Here is an 18,336-nt window from a genome sequence, read left to right as displayed (position 1 = left end):
CAGGATAGCTGCTCAATAAAATGTGGTAGAAATTGTCTCTTGAATTTAGTGCCCTAGGAAGCTAATATGCAACTCAAAGATAGACTTCTACAGGAAGGGGTTCAATGAAGACAGACCGGACAAGTGGAAAAAACATAAATTCTGTAGATCTGAGGTTGATCTCTGGTCCTTCCTGGTCAAGTTCAAAATCAAGGTTACACGCTTTTATAAAAATTCAATAAGGCAATGTTGGTGGAAAAGCATTGCTAATGGACATCTACAGACATAGAAGGATGTGTTTCCAATTAAATTAGACTGATTGGGCATCTGCAGTGAGTCAAGGGGTACGGTGAACCTGAAATGAGTAAGCCGAGGTCTCTCTCAAGAATCTGCCCTCCATCACTGCCCACTAACTCCTCCAGTAAGGTGCTTGGCCACTGGTTACCAGGACATCCCAACTGGCACTTCAGAGGACTTTCCAGCCCCTTATTATCTGAAGTCTCTGCGGCCAACCACACTGCAGGCCACTTGCACCCTGACCCTGACTCAGTGGGCAGCTCACCAGGCACCTTCTCCCCACTGACAACCGTTTCCTCCCCACCTCCTCGGCCTAGCCGCCAAAAGCTGAGGCCTCTTCTCTTGGCCCCCTTTTTGCCCTACAAGCACACACCCGCTGTAGTATCACATACCGCATGGCCTCAGCAACCACTCACACACCAGTGACTCCATGTCATCTCCATTGACCGCCTTGCTCCTAATCCCAGTCCTGACCGTGCCACCCTGACCTCGTTCACAACCCTATGCTTCCACTTCCCCAGGAGTATCCCTACATCTCGAACTGCACTACCACATACATGGGGCTCAGAGCCGGGACCCTGGGAGGCGTCCTGGCTCCTGCCTCCTTGCTCCTCCCCCACCCTGGCACTGGCTCTACCGATGCCACGTCCTCTGCATCTCCTGTGTCCTGGTTTCTCTCCACCTCCACCATCCAGGCCCTGCCCCTCTGGCCAGAGCCCCATGAATCTCTGGTTTGACCCTGCGGTCCAGCCTCCAGGGCAGCCAGGCTGGTGCCCCCAGCTGACACCCGTCATGGTCCCCACCTTAGAACTCACCCCCATGATAACAACCTCTGCAACCTGCCCCACTTCAAGGCCCCCCCTCAAGCCCACTGGCTGCCTGCAATTTGCCTGTCTTGGCTCCAGCTGCTCACTCTGCATCCTTGGGCTCATGCCCGCTCCACGTGCCAGGGCTCAGCCTCCTCCGTGAGCCCCCTAGCCCCTTCCCTACTCTGCCGCCTACTCCACCTGTGTGTCCTCTTGTCCACACACACACTCTTGACCTTTCCAACTCCAGTGGCTGGTAGATCTGACCAGACAGGCTGGTAAGCTCCTTGTGTGCAGGAACCACACTGGCTGGCTTTGGAATGCCAGGGCTTTCAGCGGGACAGGTACTTATATTGGGGCTGGCTCAGGGATGCTTAATCAAACCTGTTGTTGTAGAATTGACTGTGACTCGTGGCTGCCGCATGTGTGTCAGAGTAGAGCTGTGCTCCATAGGGTTTTCAGAGGCTGATTTTTTAGAAGTAGATTGCCAAGCCTTTCTTGCAAGATGCTTCCGGGTGTACATGAACCTCCAACCTTTTGGTTAGCAGTCTAGGGCGTTAACCATTTGCACCATCCCGGGCTCCCAGCCAAAAGACAACGAAAACCAAACACATTCCAACTCATAGGGGCCCTAGAGGACAGAGCAGAATTGTCCCATAGCAGAATTTCCAAGGCTGTACAGGGTTGCTACGAGTCGGAATCAACTTGAGGGCAACCAAACCTTTCAGGAAGCAGACTGCCATGTTTTTCACCTGCAAAAGGGTGGGTGGGTTCCAACCTCCCACCTTTCAGCAGCTGAGCGCTTAGCCACTGCGCCACCAGAGCTCCTTCAACCAAAGGCAGCTCCTGTGAATTTTCAACAGATATTATTAGCTTTTGGAGACCAGGTGGCACAGTGATTAAGAGCTTGGCTGCTAACCGAAAGGTCAGCAGTTCAAATCCACCAGTTGCTTCTTGGAAACCCTGTGGGGCAGTTCTACTCTGTCCTACAGGTTCACTATGAGTCAGAATAGACTTGAGGGCAACGGGTTTAATATTTGCTTTTAAAAGACAGTCTGCTTAAATGAGGTGCTATGATTTTCAAAATTATGCACAAACAGGGTGATCCTGCTGGGGTTCCTATCAAGCAGTACAGGATCCGTGGTTCAGTCTGACCGTCTTTCCACCCCTAAGTGCTTTCAAACAGACCCCTAGATTCCTGTCATCCGCCCCGGCCTTTATTTGGGACTTTTTTGGTGGCTCCTCACCTGCTGCGGATTTGCCGTGACTGGGGGAGGAGAGCCCCATGCGCCTGGTGGTGAGGACTTCTTTGCAGCACCGCATCCTAACTGAGGACAAAGCTCTTTCGATCCGTGTTGTGGAAAAACGGGACCGAGGGGAGCTTCTTCTGGCTCCGGGGGCCTCCTCCATCTGCGCAGGGCGGAGAGCTCCGAGGCGCACAGGGGCCAGCAGCCACGTGTTTGCGCAACAGCCCTCCCGGCCCAGACGTTGCGATGTGGCTTCTGCGTGTGGGAGCCGAGCAGGAGGCACACACACCCGCAAGGCTAGGATTTGTGGTGGTTTGTGTTATCTCACAACTTTGCATTTGGAAGAGGTATTTTAATTCCTTATGAGTAGAGGATAATTATGTAATCCTGCCACCTTCTTAAAACTAAGATATTTCAAACTGACTTCTGTAGCCTGCGCTGACGCCCTTAAGGAAACGGCTGTCTTCCTTTGGGCTCTGAGCGACAGCATGCCAAACCAGTTCTTCAGTCCAGCTCAAATGCTTCCCGTTGGGGAACCATCAGGCATAGAAAAGAAAAAGCCTTCTCTCTCCAAACTGATGCTCAAAAATTACCTCTGAAATACAATGCTGCCTAAACAGCTCATAGGTGACCCCACTTCCAACTTGCTTTGTCTAGTATAGTCCTTGGGGAGCTCTGGTGGCACAACAGTTAAGCACTCGGCAGCCAAACGAAAGGTTGGTGGTTCGAATCCACCCAGTGGCTCCAAGGGAGAAAGACCTGGCAATCTGCTCCTGTAAAGATTACAGCCTAGAACACCCTATGGGGTAGTTTTCTCTGTCACACTGGGTTACCAGGAGCGGCATAGCCCTTACCAGTAATAAATAAAAAAAAAAAGTTGCAGTCAAGTTGATTACGACTCATGGCAACCCCATGTGTTACAGAGTAGAACTGAGCCCCTTAAGGTTTTCTTGGCTATAATCGTTAGGGAAGCAGATTGCCAGGCCTTTCTTCCATGGTGCCACTAGTGGGTTCAAACCATCAATCTTTCACTTAGTAGCCAAGCACAAACCATTTGTGTCACCCAGGGACCCAGTATAGTCCTTAGCGCTACTGCAATTCTCAGACATTTCACTCTTAAACCAGCCATGTATTTTTTGAAATTCTCTCTTGGGTCTTCGTTATCCTCCTTCCAGACCCGACCAGACCCAGTACCGCCGAGTCGATTCCAACTCATAGCGACAATGTAGGACAGAGTAGAACTGCCCCATAGAGTTTCCAAGGAGCGCCTGGCGGATTTGAACTGCCAACCCTTTGGTTAGCAGCCATAGCACTTAACCACTACTCCAAAGTTATTTAAAAACCTAGGGAAAGATTCAAGAAGATTGCATCCTCAAATACCACCATGAAGCTGTCAATGTCTCCCAATTAGTTTTAAATTATCACCTAAAAGACACTTCTCTACCGAATGCCTTCCATTCTAGATTCACCTACGTCAGTCACGAAGTCGCTTGATCGTCAAATATCTCTTAGCACCTACAATACCCCAGGCCCTGCGCTGAGCACCATAACAGGGTGAACAAGTCAGACTCCATCCTGGATCCCTGTATGGCCTTATGGAGCCGGCCCTTCACAACATTCACAATAGGGGATGATTGTTTCGTTTAAATACAGATGAGACATTGTCAGTAGTGAGGATGTGTTTATTTTTTTCCCCAGCGATAAGATTGTTTTCTCATATTTCATATCTCTAGCTGGAGGAATATCAAAAGAATCTGAATATCACCATCTGGAAGTTGTGCCATGGGCCCCAGTGGGCAGGATTAGAGCTGGATTTCTCATCTTCTTTTAACAGTGTATTTCTTCTGCTTTGAAATGAGCACAAACACTTCTGATTCCCTAATAAGATGAATCTTGGGTCCAAAAGTTGCCCATGCTTTGCCTTTACCCTCCATCCTCCCCTCCTCAGGTTCTGGGGAGTCTGTATACAGAGGAAGGCAGATGGCAGAGGGGGTGGGAGGGTCCCTTCAAGGAGGTCTGGAAGTCTGTGATTTCACTTAACCCATACATTAAATTTGCTGAAATTTGATAACTGCTACTCACTAAACAGTCTGTTGGTCTGTCTTGGTCCTGGATTACATAATGAAGCCCTAAAGAATGGTTCCAATATCCATAGCATGCAATCACCAATGAATGTTTTGTTAAGCGTTACTACCTTTTACCAGTATTCAGGAAGTTAATGTTTAACTTGTTACTTTTGAAACTACCGGTATTCTTAAGAAACATTATTGTTTGAAAATGTTCACTTTTTGCACTTCCATTATATAACTTTCATCTGAAAACATCTACTTACTATATGTCCATTACTTCACCTGTAAATTGATAACACTCTTCATGTCTCATGGATTGAATTGTGTCTCCCCAAAAGATATGCTGTGTCCTAACCCCTGTACCTGGAAACAAGGGGTTTTCTTTTGTTATGTTGATGAGATCGTACTGGAGCAGGATGGGTCCTAAACCTTATCCCTTCTGAGCGAAGTCTTATAAAAAAGGAAAACGGACACAGAGAAACACACACACACACACACACATGCACGTAGGGAAAGGACCATGTGAGGAACCACCTGCAAGCCAGGGAACACCAAGGAACATCCGGGACTACCCACAGGGTGGGATCCTCCCCTAGAGCTGATGCTCTGATTTGGAATTCTAGCCTCCAAAACTGTGAGACAACAAATTTCTGTTCTTGAGAGCCACCCATTTGTGGTATTTTTGTTACCGGAGCACTAGGTAACTAAGACAACATCCATCCGATAATATTTTAGTTATCTCTTGATGTGTTCTCTCTCCACCAGACAGTCTGTGAGCTCCTGGAAGAAGAAGGCTCTCCTTTTGAGACTCCAGAACCTGGCACATGAGAGATGCTCAATAAACACTGAATGATTTTTAAAATTGGATTTTTAACTCTACTCTATCAGCTACAAGTGGACAGTTTGCATTGTATTTATAACATAACATTAATTCTCCCTTAGATTTTCAGAGGGCAAAGTCAGTTTGGAAACATCCTCCAATTATCCTGCAGTCATTTTGTTCAAGCTGGGTGAACGTTTCTGAATCCCACTGCTCAAGCAGGCTGCCAATTTTCAAAGTATATTTCAAGGAGAAGTTCAAAACACTTGCTATTGTGAAATATTCCCAAGAAACCCAACTTGCATTCACTTATATTTTGTGATCTGGTTTGTAATATGAGAAGACTCACGCTGTCATGAAAACATCAGAACCCCAATGGGCATCTTTAACATGGAGAAGCAGCGTCACACAGCCAAGAGCACACAAGCTCTTGAAGTCTGATGTCTGCGTTGAATCCGGCACTTAACCTCGCCGAGCTGCCCTTTCCTCGTTGTTAAGATGGGGATAATAATAGTACCCATCTCGCCACACTGCTGTCAGGAGTAAATGCGTCAACACCCGCGAAGCCTCACGGTACTATCGCACACAAAGCCCACACGTAATGAGCACTAGCTTTTCTTATTAAATCTCTTTAGCTTCAAGACAAAGTAATTGGAGGAATTTGTGGAACTGCGTAAGACTTTATCATAAGTAAGGCTCTCTCTGGGGAGAAAAAACAAGCAGTTTGAATACATTTTATAATAACGTATTACATAGCCCCAACTGAGAGCTCTGAAGTCCCTGGGTGGTGCAGATGGTTTGCACTCAACTACTAACCTAAAGGTTGGCAGTTCAAACCCACCCAGAGATGCTGCATCAGAAAGGCCTGGCTATCTGCTTTCTTTAAGGTTACAACCCAGAAAACCCTAGGGAGCAGTTCTGCTCTGTCACGCACGGGGTCCTCGTGAGTAGGAACCAACCCTACGGCAACTGGTTTGGTTTTCGTTTACTCGGAAGGCTGATAAAAAATGTGTGTGTCAAGAAACAAGACTCACGTTTGGACTCCGTCTGCAGACAGAAGCCAGTTTCAAATATTAAGGGGATTAAATCAAACAGCTGATATTAACAACGGCTTATGTGAATTGGTTTACCTTTTCACGGGCCCAATCCTAAATATTTTTTACCACCTTACTTGAAATAAATACAGAAAGGTTTTCAATAGACATGTTTGAACCTCATTTTATAGCTTGGAAGTAAATGAATGTTTGTTATACTCACTCTTCAAAATAGTAGATGTGCAAAATGTTTGATTATTGGGCCTATTCAATTGTCAATAAGCAAACTTGCTCAACATTTCCAATATGATCTAGCTTAGTTATCCAGAATAAACTGGGTAGGGAGCCACCTAGGTATTTTTGAAATTTTCTTGCCCTAATTTAATAAAAGTTGAAAGGGCTTTTATGCAGGAGACGATTCTAGGGTAAGTTGGCCCTCTCTTTCTCTCCAACACAGAGACATCTACAAGGTGGAAAACCCCCCTAGTGAAAACTAGCATTCTCAGCCAAACAACCTATATCAAGCAAAACTGGATAAAATACATTGGCTCATGTAACTGCTGACTTATTTTAAACACTCAAGCTTTTTTTTTTTTTTTGCCTCAGGCGTGTATATGAGCAAACCGCTTCCGAAAGCCATAGCCTCCTCTCCAGCTGCGTTGTGGTGGGATTACTCCCAGAGGCACCGTCACCGAGCCTGCTGTAGCCCAGGAAGCTGGTGGCTGCAGCCGCTCTTCACACATGAGGTTTGCCCAAGGCTGGTGGCTGAGCCAGATCCGCCTGAGACTGTCCATGGACACTGTCCCTGCCCTTCCACCTCTGCAGGAGGATCAGCCTGGCACCAGATCACCACCTGCAGGTGGAACCAGGTAGCTGGCTGGCTCCTGGGGCCCTTGCTGCCATTTTCACCAGGAGCAAGCAGAAAGAGGCCTTCCTTCCTCATCCCCATGGTACCCGAGGGGAACAGCCTCTGATCCCAGTGCCCTGAGCCCTGCGCCCCACTGCACACTACACTGGCTCAGGCAGCCCACAGAGAGGCACGAACTCAACACAGGAAGGGTTTCTGTGCTGACAGCGTTCTGTATGGTCCACTTGTTGGAGAGGAGAAGAAAGAGGCCTGTGCTCAAGCTAATGTTGGCATTGAGGACCCTTCCAGCTCTGGAGGAGACATGGGCTATTGGACAGCTTGTAAAGTTATAACATGACTGGATGCAGGTATATAGTCGATTCTGACTCCTAGAGACTCTATAGGACAGAGTAGAACTGCTCCATAGAGTTTTCAAGGAGTGCCTGGTCGATTCGAACTGCCAAGCTTTTGGTTAGCAGCCATAGTACTTAACCACTACGCCACCCGGGTTTCCAGTCTCTATATAGATTATAGTTATAGATACAGATATAGATATAGATAGATGATAGATTGCTATACATGAATATGTGCATATACATATATTTGTTGTTGTTAGTTGCCGTCAAGTTGGCTTCAACTCATGGCAACCGTATATATAACAAACTGAAACACTGCCGAGCCCTATGCCATCTTCACAATTGTTGGTATGCTCCAATCCGTTTTTGTGGCCACCTTGTATCTTGAGTGACTTCCAACCTAGGGGCTCACCTTTCAGCCCTACATCAGACCATGTTCTGCTGCAGCCCGTAGAGTTTTCATTGGCTAATTTTCAGAAGCAGATGGCCAGGACTTTCTTCTTAGTCTATCTTATCCTAGACTCTAGAAGATCTATTGAAACCTTTTCACCATGGGTGACCCTGCTGGCATTTGAAATACTGGTGGTATAGCTTCCAACATCATAGCAACATGCAAGCCACCACAGTACAACAAACTGGCGAGTGTATATGTACACACACACACACGCACATACACACGAACTTCTATGGGCAATAAAATTTTAAATCTCTGTAGGACTCAGATATTGAGAAAACCATATCAACAGGTGATAGGCTAATACTCTTAATACGCCGTTTGACAGAAAATACATCAATGATAAGACAAATATTAAACCACATTCATTTGCCTAAGTTTGTCTTTTTAAAATTCTGTGTTCTCCCTAATAATCAGATTATTATGCATTTTACTAAGTGTCAGACATCTTGCTAGGCACTTTACATGGGCTCTCTGGAGCCCTGGTGGTACAGTGGTTAAGCACTCGGCTGCTAACTGAAAGGTTGGTGGTTCAAATTCACCAGCTGCTCCAAGGGAGAAAGATGTGGCAATCTACTTCCATAAGGATTACAGCCTTGGAAACCCTATGGGACAGTTCTACTCTGTCATGTAGGGTCTCTAGGAGTCAGAATCAACTGAACAGCAACGGGTTTGATTTTTTTGTTTTTATCTAGTTAATCCTTACAATTGTTCTATAACAAAAACATAAACACTGGCGCCCACACCGTTTGGACATAAGGAAACTGAGGTGTGGTGATAGTAAGTAACCTGCAAGACACAGCCCAAAGCGGAAAAGCCAGGGCTGGGCCTCAAGCTTATTCTGAAGTCCAGGCTCCCAACCACTGTTGTTCTCGTTGGGTGCCATGGAGTCAGTTCCAGCTCGTAGCCACCCTACGCGTAACAGAAAGAAGCACTGCTCAGTCCTGCGCCATCCTCACGATCATTTTTGTGCTCGAACCCAGTGTTGCAGCCACGGTGTCAATCCATCTCATTGAGGGCCTTCCTCTATTTCGCTGACCCTCCACTTTACCAAGCATGATGTCCTTCCTCAGGGACTGATCCCTCCTGATAACCCAACTGCTAGGCTCAGCTACGTTCTCATTGAGCATCTTTCTCCTTGAATATCCAGGAACAGTCTATATTTAACTCAACTTCTCCACAGTCTCCAAGAGTAGAAACGAGTAGATGCTTTCATATAAAGGTGCTGCTTCCTAGCCATCCTGATATATAGCGAATTATATAGAAACACGTAGTGAGGCATTGGTGATTCAGTGGTAGAACTCTTGCCTTCCATGCGGAGACCTTGGTTCAATTCCTGACCAATGTACGTCAAGCACAGCCACCACCCATCTGTCTGTGGAGACATATATGTTGCTGTGATGCTGAATAGATTTCAGGGGGGGTTTGAGCCTCAGATGGAGTAGGAAGAAAGGTCTGGCAATCTACTTCCAAAAATCAGCCATAAAAACCCTATGGGTCACAATGGTCCAATCTGCAACTGATCATGGGGCTGGCATAGGACCGGGCAGCATTTCATTGTGTTGTGCATGAGGTCGCCATGAGTAGGAAGCCATCTGGACAGCAGCTAACAACAACAACATATTCAAATACATATAAAATAAATATTAATAATCTGCAAACATAATATTTAACTTAAAAATGGTTGCAAACAATTGAGCAATGACTTTCTACCCTTCATAGATTTGATCATTATTTAGTTGAGGTTTACCACTGACCGACACCAGGCCTGGGCTCTATGGAGGGTGATAAAAAGTACCTGGTACCTTCCTGAGGGAGCCCTGGAGGTGTAGTGTGCCCCAGATCTCACAGTGTGTTGGGGTAGACAAGCCACGTATATCATAACAACCCCTTTCTCATGAAGATAAGTCCATTCATCACTGGAAGCTCCTTTATCAGAAATAGAGGAACAAAGGATTAAAATGTTTCTTACGGGAAATCAAACAGTTGAGCTTTTCATACCCTAAAAGGTAGATTTCTTTCTTCATGGCCAAAGCAAAGGTTAATGGCTACACATGACGTACAGAGACCCTAGTTTGTTCCCAGAAATAAACAAGAACTTAACTGAGCCAAATACCAGTTGCAATTTTGAAGGAAGCCGGTAGTATCGCTTATGCCTTACTGTTTTTAATATGCTATAGAAACAAATTTATCTCTAAAAAATTTTTTTTTACAGGTTAAATGACACTGCCTTCACTTAAAGCCAATGGGCTAGGCATTTCACCTTTTTTCCTTTCCTGGAGCAAATGTGGGATCATTTTTAAACCAAAAGTCTGAATTCTCAGACATCATGACTGAAAACTTGGGTGTTTGTTTTTAAGCCTCACGCACGATGAATACTGATTTGAAGCCTGGTTCACCATGTAGATTTAAATTGTCCTTTCTCACAACTTCATCTGAGAAGCCTGACAATGGTGACAATCACAGGACTACTTTATCGGATAAAACTATTCTGTCTGCAATTTATTCTGACAGGCTCCACAATTTTTAGGTGCAATTAAATCCTAAGAATTTGCCCAGAAAAAATAAAATCTACCACATTTTTTAAAAATTAAAAGAAGGTGAAAAAACAGTTGAATTGAACAAGTAATTACTAACCAGTTGCTTTTTAAAAAAAAAAAAAAAACAGTTTTTGGCTGAGCCCAGAAATCTATTTTGTTGTATAGGCTGTTTCCCCAGTTTGAAAAGGAGACACAGAGGAGACAGACAGCCACGTGTTTAGCCACTGCTGGTATTCACATCTTTAAAGGGATGGCTTTGCTACATTCTGGAAAAAAATATGAAACTGTGTGTAGCAGAACAAAACATTGCCCAGTCCTGTACCAACCTCACAACAGTAGGTATGTTTCAGCCCATTGTTGCAGCTGTTGTTGTCGGTCCATCTCATGGAGGGTTTCTCTCTTTTTTGCTGACCCCCCACTGTACCGTTCATGATGTTCTTCTCCAGTGATCGGTCCCTCTTGATCACTCGTCCAAAGAGTTGAAGTCTCACCATCCTCACTTCTAAGGAGCATTCTGGTTGATTTTTTCTACTACTAATTTGTTTGTTCTTCTGGCAATCCACCATGTATTCAGTTTTCTCCACCAACACCACCCTTCAAATACATCAAGTCGTCTTCTGTCTTCTTTTTTTATTGTCCAGCTTTCACATGCATATGAGGCGATTGAAAATACCATGGCTTGGGTCAAGGGCACCTTAGTCTTCAAAGTAAATCTTTGCTTTTTAAGGTTTTAAAGAGGCCTTTTGCAGCAGATTTGCCTAATGCAATATGTCGTTTCGTTTCTTGACTGCCGCCTCCATAGGTGTTGATTGTTGATCCAACTAGAATGAAGTCCTTGACAACTTCCATTTCTTCACCATTTATCACAATTTTGTTTATTATGATGTTTTTGATCTGATGTTCTTGACCCCACAACAGGTGAAAGCGTTGTGCTTCCTGCTGCCATTGCCCTGTCCCTTCGTCCTGATAATCACAGAAATGGGACCCAAAGACATGAGTCAGGCAAACCAGAGATAGTGCCTAACCATCCAATCAGACACAGGGCCAGTGAGAGGGGAAATCATCCTTTGGAATGGGCCAGGGAATAAATTTATAAACACGAGTGACCAAATCAATTACCTTCTGTGAAACCCAAGTTGCATTTCCGATCCACAGCCGGCTAGGTTCACTACAGTCAGGAAGGGACCTGTGTCCCTGCTATTTCTTGGTCCCTGTCTTAGTCAGCTAGTGCTGATAACAGAAATACCACAAGTGGATGGCTTTAACAAACAGAAGTTTATTCTCTCACAGTCTAGTAGCCTGGAAGGCCAAATTCAGGGTGTCAACTCCAGTGAAATCTTTCTCTCTGAGTCAACTTTGGGGGAAGGTCCTTTTGTCATCAGTCCTCCCTGGTCAAGCAGCTTCTCAGTGCAGGAACCCCAGATCCAAAGGACATGCTCTGCTCCCGGAGCTGCCTTCTTGGTGGTATGAGGTCCCCATGTCTCTCTACTCCCTTCTCTCTTTTATATCTCAAAAGAGTTTGGCTCAAGACACAATCCCATCTTATAGATTGAGTCCTGCCTCATTAACATAACTGCCACTAATCCCATCTTGTCAACATCACAGAGGTAGGATTTACAACACAGGAAAATCACATCAGATGACAAAATGGTGGACAATCACCCAATATTGGAAATCATGGCCAAGTTAAACTGATACACATATTTTTAGGGGACACAATTCAATCCATGACAGTACCCCACACTTAAAAAATCTTCATTCAACAGCAAAGTAATCTGACACTAACACAACTACCCAGGTTTGGGAACCCTTTTACATAAAACATGAATGTCTCATCAGACATGGAAGGGACTGGACAATGTGTTGGAGAGAGATGCTGGTAAGGAGTGAGCTACTTGCACCATGTGGACACTTGAGACTATGTTGGCATCTCCTGTCTGGAGGGCAGATGGGAGGGTAGAGAGGATTAGAAACTGGCAAAACAGTCACAAAAGGAGAGACTGGAAGGAGGGAGCGGGCTGACTCATTAGGGGGAGAGTAAATGGGAGTATGTAGTAAGGTGTATATAAGTCTATATGTGAGAGACTGACTTGATTTGTAAACTTTCACTTAAAGCACAATGAAAATTATTTTAAAAAAAAATGAATGTCTTTAATGGACCACTTTCACTCATCGTAATTCTTACTGTTTTTGTAAGGCACAGTTTTAGTGGTCTAGGAAATAATTTGTTGTCTCTAAGTGTGTGTTCCAATGTCTTCATAGAGACAGGGGCCTGTACTTACAAAAGAGGAAGAGATTTTGAAGGTGGCATCTTCTGTGTTTGAAAGGGTGAGAGGGTGGTTGGGGAAGCAGCAGGGTGGCTCATAGGCCACCTAGAGGGAAAAAACTCTCTGAAAAGCGATATTCTGAAATGTGCTTTGGAGCTGCCAAAAGTGGCAGGACAGCCTGACAAAAGAAGGTCAAAGGCTTGGCATTCTGCCTCAACTCTCTCCTATAGTCCAACATCTGTGATTCCACATGTATTCCTACACACAAATGGAAAGAAGACACCTCACCACACAAATGCTTAAAACCCCTGCAGGTGAACTTCAGCCACTGTGTGTCCAGAAGCATGTAACTCACAACCAAAGACAGACACAGGAGAAGCAATACCCCAGCCACCTGGCCTTGTTCCTCACCACTGCCATCCCACCTCACCCCACCCCAATAAGGGTTTACTGTTTCCCAGAGACACCTGGTTCCACCTGGAATTCCCCATGTATAGCAATAACCAGCTGCTTCTCTGTGCCCTCAAGACTTCCATCACTGATAACACTCATATGACTTCACCCATCTCCTCCTAGTGGGCACTGAGCTTGTAGAGAACAGGGACCACATCGCATAATAGCCGTCCCCTCACAAGGTGCCTGGAGATGTTTGCTGAAGGTTCTTTTCCTTCCGAACTGCTGAAACAACAGGCATTAACAAGTCACCTGGGTCACGTTGCTGTTGCTGTTGTTGCTGTTGAATGTCTTCCCCTGCTAACTGTGAGAACATAAGGGCAGAAACCACATTCATCCTATTCACCATTGCACCCCAGCTTCTAGACCTATTAGATGCTCAATCAAATTTTATTGAATAAATGAATTAAAGACAATAGTGATGCAGAGACCCTAAGCATAAGCCAAAAATTCAATAAACCAAAGTTGTCAAACATCCATATATGTAGAACATGGAAGAACGTGTCCATTAGTGCTTCTCTTATGTGAATACCTAACAAAGTCTACAGAATTGAGCTTACATGTTTCAGTACAGCCCAAACGGAGACAGATGGTAGCCAGTTTGAAAGAGAATCCCTCATCTACTTGTCCTGGAGAGGCCGGGCTCAGGAGCTGAGGCCTCAGTAATGGAGAGTGGACCCCCTCAGCCTCCAGCCTCTCCCTGTTCAGATTGTTCCTTTTTCCTGGATGACCCTCTACAGAGCATCACTCCACACTGTCCCTTCCTCTTAGCCAACACTCCCTGAAAGGCTCAATTCAGGCACCTTCTCTCCAAGGAAGTACTCCTAGAACCCTACCCACCTGGCCAGCTGACCAGTCCCTCGTAAGTGCCTCCCCCTTTAACCAGAGCTGTATCACCTTCCCTGGGCATGAGTTAGGAGAAGGCAGAGATGGCTTCTTACGCTGACATCACCACCGCAGGGGAGGGACTGAACCACCTCGGGCAGTGCCTGGGTGTTGCTGTGACTTGTCAGTATCCCACCTATGAAGCCGCTCCCTTTTCTCCTGCCTATGCCTCCATCCACTTTATATATATGTATATATATATATATATTCGACTTTATTTTTTAAAGCAGTTTTACCTTTAAAAAAATTGTCTGGAATACAGAGTTCCCATTTACCCCTTGCATACTGTTTCTCATGTTAATGCCTTGCATTTCTATTGTATATTTGTTACAATTAATGGACCGATATTGATACTGTGAACGTCTTGTATTCTTAAGGCACAATTTGTTACAATTGATGGAGCAATATTGATATATTGTTATTAACCCAAGTTCACGGTTTCCATTAGGGTTTATTCTTTGTATTGCATTAAAATAAATAAATAAATAATTTTTTTTTTTTTGTATTGCATAGTCCTATGAATTTTGAAAAATGGTGAGTGTCATGTGTCTCCCATTACAGCATCATTCAGAATAGTTTCCCTGTCCTTAAAATGCCCTGTGCTTCAACCATTTATCCCTCCCCTCTTCCCCTGAACCCCTAGCAACCACTGATCTTTTCACCATCTCCATAGTTTTGCCTTTTCCAGGTCGTCATGTAGTTGGAATCATACAATATGTAGCCTTTTTGGACTGACTTCTTTCACTTAGCAATATGCATTTGCAGTTCCTCCATGTCTCTTTGTGGCTTAACAGCACATTTCTTTTTATTGCTCAGTAATACTCCACTGGAATACTTCCTTGGAAACTCTATGGGGCAGTTCTACTCTGTCCTATAGGGTACTCGACGGCAGTGGAATACTCCATTGTATATCTGTATGACAGTTTATTCATATACCTATTGAAGGACTTCTTGGTGATTCCAATTTTTGGCAATTATGAAAGAGCTGCTATAAACATTTCCCCAATTTTTAACCATGTAAAATTAAGTCAATGCTTCACATGTAAAAAGCACTGCACAGTGCCTTGTGGTCTTCAGGTGAAAAGTTGCAAGCATGAAAAATATTAAGAGGAACTTGAGATGAAAGCATTGCTGTGAGGCAGGTGTGGCCTCTGAGTGGTACAGCAGCTGAAGTTCACCTGCTGAGGTTTCAAGCCTTTGTGTGGTGAGGCGTCTCCCTTCCATTTGTGCTTAGGAATACATGTGGAATCACTGATTTGGGACCACGGGAGAGAGATGAGGCAGAATGACAGGCCTTCAATCTCCTTTTGAAGGGCCATCCTGCCACTTTTGTCAGCTCCAAAGCACAATCCACTATGGCACCTTTCAGAGAGTTTTCTCCCTTGGGATTTCCCACAAGCAGCCCTGCTGCTTCCCCCTCCACCCTCCCACCCTTTCAAGCACAGAAGGTGCGACCTTCAAAACCTCTCCCTCTTTTATGAGTGCAAACTGCTCTGTGAAGCTCCTCCATGAAGCCCAGTGCCTTTGGAATGCACACTGAGAGAACACCAAGTCATTTCCAAGACGCCTAAAAATGTGTGTTATGAAAACAAGGCTGTTTTGCTTTGAGCACTAGATGCTAGATTCCTGAATTTTGTTGTTGTTAGATGCCATTGAGTCAGCTCTGAATCATAGTTACCGTGTCCTCCAAAAATATATGTCAACTTGGCTAGGCCCGGATTTCCAGGATTGTGTGGTTGTCTGCCATTTTGTAATCTGATGTAATTATCCTCCATTTTGTGATATCTTGTAAATCTTAACCTCTGACTATGATTGGGTTATGTTTGTCATATTAATGAGGCAAGATGAGGTAATGTTAATGAGGATTAGGATATGTTTGTTATGTTAATGAGGCAGGCTTAAGATGTATCTTGAGTCAATCTCTTTTTTTGTTTTGCAAATGTTCTTGATTTTTGTGGTCACTGCTTTAATTCAATATTTTTTCTAAATTTTACGTATTTTGTTGCTGTTGTTGAGAGCATATATACACAGCAAACCATATATCAATTCAAGAGCTTTTGTGTGTTCAATTTAGTGACACTAATTGCAACCTTCAAGTTGTGCAACCATTCTCACTCTCCTTTTCTGAGTTGTTCCTCCCTCATTAACGTAAACTCACTGCCCCCTAAGTTTCCTATCTAATCTTTCAATGGCTATTGTCAATTTGATCCTCTATAGATAGTTCTTAAAAGAGCATAATGCTCAAGGAAGGCCTTTTTCACTAGTTAAGCTAAACTATTATTCTGTTTTAAGTTGACTGCAGGGGATATTTTTGGTTTAAGGTCTAAAGATTTTCTCAGGGTAACAGTTTCAGGAGTTCATCCACCCTGCATGGCTCCAGAAAGTCTAGCATCTATGAGAATTTTAAATTCTGTTCTGCATTTTCCCCATTTTGATAAAGATTATTCTATAGAATCTTTGATCAAAGTGTTCAATAATGGTAGCCAGGCACCATCCAGTTCTTCTGGTCTGATGGCAAAGGAGACAGTTGTTCATGGAGTCAATTGGCCACACGTTCCATATCCTCCTATTCCTGACTTTCCTTCTTCTTCTGTTGCTCCAGGTGAATAAAGACCAATTGTTGTGCCTTGGATGGTGGCTTGTAAGCTTTTAAGACCCTGGGCACTACACAATGAACTGGGAGATAGAACAGAAGCACTAAATTAGGTCAATTAACTGGGATGTCCCATGAAACCATGACACTAAACTTCCAAACCAATGAACCAAATCCCATGAAGTGTTTGGTTGTACATAAGCAGCCTCAGCAGCTACTCTTTGTTGTTGTTGTTGTTGTTAATATATCTATTGCACAATGTTTGCCAATTCAACTTTTTACAGGTGTACAACTTATTGACACTGATTATAATAATTATTCAATACCCTGAATCAAGTCACTTTTTCCATCACTACTTTGGTCTCTCTACATTTGCCTTTTCCTGTCTTTTTATATAAGTGAGGTCATAAAGTATTTGTCCTTTTGTGGTTGGCTTATTTCAGTCAGCATAATGTCTTCATATTCCATCCGTATTGCAGCGTGTATCAAGTCTTCATTTCTCCTTGCTGAGTAGTTGCCACTGTATGTATGTAACATGTTTTGTCTGTCTGTTAGTGGGCATTTAGGTTAGTTCTACCTTTTGGCTATTGTGACTAGTGCTGCAATGAACATTGGTGTACAAGTCTCTGTTTGAGTCTCTGCTTTCAAGTCTTTTGGGTGTATACCTAGGAGTGGAAAGGCTGGGTCGTATGGTAGTTCTATTTTTAGTTTTTTGAGGAACCCCACACTGTTTTCAACAATGGCTGTATCATTTTGCATTCCCACCAGCAGTGGATAAGGGTTCCCTTTCCCCACATCTTTGCAAAATTTGTCATCTCTTTTTTTGTTTGGTTTTTTTTTTTTTTTTTTAATCTTAGCCATTCCAGTAGGAGTGAAATGGTTTCTCATTATGGTTTTGATTTGCATGCCTCTGATAGCTAATGACACTGGGTATGTTTTCATGTGTTTAGTGCCCATCTGAATGTCATCTTTGGTGAATGTCTATTCAAGTCCTTTGCACATTTTATGATTGGATTATTTGTCTTTTTGTTGTTAAGCGGTTGAAGTTTTATGTATATTTTGATTATTAGGCTTTTGTTGGATATATAGTTTCCAAAGATATTCTCCCAGTCAGTAGTTTGTCTTTTCACTTTTTTTGGTAAAGACTTTTTTTTTTTTTTAATTGTACTTTAAGTGGAAGTTTACAAATCAAGTCAGGCTCTCATACAAAAACTTATACACCTTGCTATGTAACCCTAGCTGCTCTCCCCCTAATGTGACAGCACACTTCTCCTCTCCACCCTGTATTCCCCATGTCCATTCCACCAGCTCCTGCCCCCTCTGTGTTATAAAAGTATCCATGTATTTGATAATGGAGTACTTCCGGGCTGGAGCATTCTGTAGCATACGGTCTCTACAGTGTATTTCTTTTCTTTAAGAAAAAAAAAAAAACTAAATTTTGAAACATGTCCAGCCAAAAGACTTTCTGAATCTGTATTGTGAATTTCTGATATAAGCAGGGGCTGACATCTAATTAAGATAACGAAGCACCTAAACTACAGGGAATAAGGAGGACGTTTTGGGATTAACACTGAAAACTTGGTCTTGACCCAAGGCTGTCATTAACAAATACCTAAACCAACCTCAACAGCTTACTCACTGATCGTTGGCCCAAACTCCAGTGTTAATTTTGTGCTGGATCATAAATCT

Source organism: Elephas maximus, chromosome 10, assembly GCF_024166365.1.
Source record: "Elephas maximus indicus isolate mEleMax1 chromosome 10, mEleMax1 primary haplotype, whole genome shotgun sequence".
NCBI classification, from domain to species: domain Eukaryota; kingdom Metazoa; phylum Chordata; class Mammalia; order Proboscidea; family Elephantidae; genus Elephas; species Elephas maximus.
The sequence above is the reverse complement of the archived record's forward strand: the minus strand, read 5'-3'. Positions refer to the sequence as shown.